Raw genomic sequence first — 3,678 nt, 5'->3', positions numbered from 1 at the left:
CTTATCGCTTAAACGGATCTATACAGCAGACGGAACAACGTTTTCTCTCCCTTTCATATTCGTCAGGACGATAACGTTGTGATGGATTTCATCTGTGTTATTCCTGCGGGCATATCTACTCTCTTAATCCAGTGTTCATCTTTGAAGATTTCGATAACCAACTCATTTTCAGCGTAAGCTCAAATTATTGCCCCCACCCCTATTCCTATTACGCTCAATATAAAGTACAAGCTTATGCCTAATCATGTGAATATCCTCCATGAATGTTTCTGGTGATTCTGCGTCTTCTTTTACAGTGCAGTAAAATTATGTTTCTGCAATTCCTTTTTTCTCTTCTCTCGCTTAATTGCACAGGCTCTTTCTAACACTGTCACCCAATATAACTTCTAAAATATTCCCATTGTGCGCCAATAGTTATTTTACTTCTGCCAAATATTTTGCTCATTCTGTCTACAACCTCCTCGTTAAAAATGCCCTCCTGTAGCTTCAAACTCCGTCTGCAAAGGTGCCAGAAAAACTTGTGCTGTCTAGCACCGCCACAACAGTTATGAAACCTGATTATGCAGTGATCTGCAAAAACACTCGCGCTACACAATGTAACGCACTAGCATTATACTCGCCGTTACATAAACTCTGTCCATACGAGCGTGACTATACGACATTGAAAATGCGGAACCTGAATGCTTTGCCACGCATCCAGACACTCTGCCACATCTTCGAGGGTCTATCGCTTCATAATATTGCTAAGAGCTGGCGTAATCACATCCTGGCACGGTGGACTGTTCGCCTTGTCATGCGAAGAAAGCACACAATTCAGATCCTACGTTATTACAACTTGCCTGTCGGTATCGCCGTATTTATTTAGCAATTGGAAAAATCACACCTTTGGGCTTGCACGTTAGGTGCATGCATAATCACTACGTGCCATTTTGAAAAAAATGTGCCTAAAATTTTAGGCTACGATCTTTCCTGACGAACTAGATGTAACAGATTCAATGACCGAACCTTATTTATGGCAGAAAATTAAGGCAAATTTGGCTGAGGGACCGATAGCGTCACTAATACAAACACTGAACCATGAAATGAAACATGTCCTATGCTCCCAGTTTCTTGTTCTCATTCAGCCTTTGAAGTCTCACTCTAATGCTGGTCGATAAAGTTGATTCTGTTTGTGCTGGTTAGCGAGGCCCGGAATGTTAGCTGAGGCAAAAGACAGAAAGCTTTCCGAAACCACGGTGTGCTGTTGATTGAGATCGGGAGAACGAGGCTCACCTATGCCGCTCGGTGCAGCTGAGCTTGTTAGCCGCATGCCTCGTTCCCTGTTCGCAGTGCTTTAGAAGGTGGCTCTCCGACGCGGGCATCTCCTGCAACACCGCTGTCTTCCACGGCGTCCCGCGAACCCTTACCTGTTTTTGTGCTATGAGTTTCATTGGCCAATTTTCCGCTTGCAAAATCACAACGGCCCCGTCCTCCTTTACATGGCTTGTTCCTGCTGTTGGCGTCACTTGCACTGGCGCCGAGGTTGCGACAATATCCTCTGCGAGTGCTGCTTCTCCCAAGGCCTCTTTTCCTGCTTGAAAAGTTTGGGAAACACTAGCTATGCGTTCCTTCGTTTCTTTTGTGCTCACAAGCCTCAAAGTGCTGCCGGCGACCTCCTCGGCATCTGCCTCACTTATGATGAGCTCTGAAGCGTCTTCGTATCAGCTATGTACCTCTGACAGGACAATTGTTTTATGAGTAATGCAGCATCAAACATTGCTGGCATGAAGATTGATTAGCGGTGGCCTGATGGATGCCCCTGAACACACACAAGTGCACTGAATCGTACACAAAGCCCGAGTGGCCATGCCTGAGCACTTCAACAGCACACGTTCAGCAAGAATGGCAGAGAGCCGACGCACTCCACCACTACCACCTTCTATCACTAGGTTTCTCCCAGGAGAGAGAGAGAAACAACATTTATTCACGCATCCGGCGTGCGGGAAGTCACCGTCCACGCAGGGCATGGGTATTCTCTATCTTAAGACTATCGCTAATAGTCTTATAGTCCCACGGCCTGGATCTTGAGGATGTTGTGCTCCTGCTAGGCGTTAGATACTCGGGCTCTTCCGCTCCCGTTGTCCGGGGCGTCGGCTCCCTTTCTCGTCTGTTTTGCCAGGGCCTCCTCAAGCCACTGGATGGCCTTTCGTTGCATGGTTGAGTCTTCGGAGTGTATCCATGCTCCCACCTCTTCGGGATACGTGGCCCAGGAGTACAGCACGGCTAAACAATAAACGACTGTTGGCGATCCCCAAATACTTGCAGCTCCACAAATTCTGTCGTTGTTATTTTTCACTATAGCAAAAGACTATAGGTGTACATTATACGCGCAGTATATGGAGCGATCAGTGAGACAATTCACAGTCGCGGTTAATGTTGTTCGCGATGCATAGGCAGCCGTACACTGGTTCTGTGTGCTTCTGCCTTGTATCGGCGCTGACCTTCGCATCAGTCGTTTGAGAGCTGTAGTCGCATAATGCAGCGAGACAATCTCAATTGGTATTCCTTCTAGGAGCCTCTATTTCGTGTGAAACGCATTCTTTGCTTCACCGGTGGCTATTGAAAGTAAGTATGGTGCTCGCCCCATGGCTTGTGAGGCACTGCAAGCTCGCTACGCCACCGGCTCAATACTGACGACGTAGTGATGCCTTCTTACCTCTTACAAGAAGTAAGAAGGCGTGTAATATTCTGGAAAAACTGTCTCTCATAGAAATACCTGCAATATTTTGAAAAAACTCCTATCTCGGCTCATCGTTCTTTACGATAGGCTGCCGCGTTTCATCCTTCAATATAATGCGCTGGAAAATGAAAATGTTGGCGGTACTCAAAATAGCCATCAAATGCGCTCTTAAAACTGGGCATAGACATGCGCAAATAATGTCTTCGCGCACAGAGCAGTAAACTCACAACACTATCACTATATCAGACCACCAAAAAGGGAAAAACATGTCTAACACTTTGAATTCTTTCAAAAGCAGATAAATTACGTGCACACTGCATCAGGCTAAACAAGAAGCTGCTGAAGAAATTTTTTGATTGCACATCTTAGATTATGATACAACGCACCTTCAGGAATTTCAGCATTCAACTCAGAGGCCTGCCACGAACGATTAATCTAAGAAATATACACATGGAACACGCACACAATGTGACCGTTTATGCTGGCACCACATATATCTGCGGATTGTATATATGTAAAGTCCGGCCGATCGAACGTGTCCGAAGTGCTTACGTGTGGATGAGTCATCTTGAGCGCCAACTTCACCACGCTTTGACCGCGTTGGGAAAAGGCGTCACGTGAAGAAATTTGTGTGTTGTAGATTCTTTCAAAACGATAGACGTTTTGGATTGTGTGGCATGGGTATGTGTGGCATGGGCTTGTGCGGAAGAGATCCGTACATACTTTTCGCTGTGCCTGATGACGAACGCAAGAGCACGTCTGTGGCTCAGTTGCTATATAGAGCATACAGCTGCGTTAGGGGCTTGTGATCGCGAGTGAAAACACAGCTGCAGAGCAATTTATATGTAGGTGTGTTTTTCTTTTTATCAAGCACAAGTATACCGCGGATGCAGAAGGTGAACAATGTCCAGTATACGTTTTTGTTCGTCTTCTGCCTCTTCATGCTAGTTGCCCTACAT

At 46.0% G+C, this 3,678-nt stretch overlaps 1 protein-coding gene across 1 annotated transcript in view; it reads right to left on the bottom strand.

The window, feature by feature from the left end:
* LOC119159861 (monocarboxylate transporter 9-like) overlaps positions 1-3,392 on the bottom strand; it is a 45,557-nt gene extending 42,165 nt beyond the window's left edge. Inside the window, exon 1 of the mRNA XM_075884354.1 lies at positions 3,272-3,392. The gene's annotated coding sequence lies outside the window, so the exon portion shown is untranslated. The remainder of the gene's footprint in view (positions 1-3,271) is intronic.
* Between the last annotated feature and the right edge of the window lie 286 nt (positions 3,393-3,678).

Source organism: Rhipicephalus microplus, unplaced genomic scaffold (genome assembly GCF_043290135.1).
Source record: "Rhipicephalus microplus isolate Deutch F79 unplaced genomic scaffold, USDA_Rmic scaffold_28, whole genome shotgun sequence".
NCBI lineage: Eukaryota > Metazoa > Arthropoda > Arachnida > Ixodida > Ixodidae > Rhipicephalus > Rhipicephalus microplus.
The sequence above is the reverse complement of the archived record's forward strand: the minus strand, read 5'-3'. Positions and strand labels throughout refer to the sequence as shown.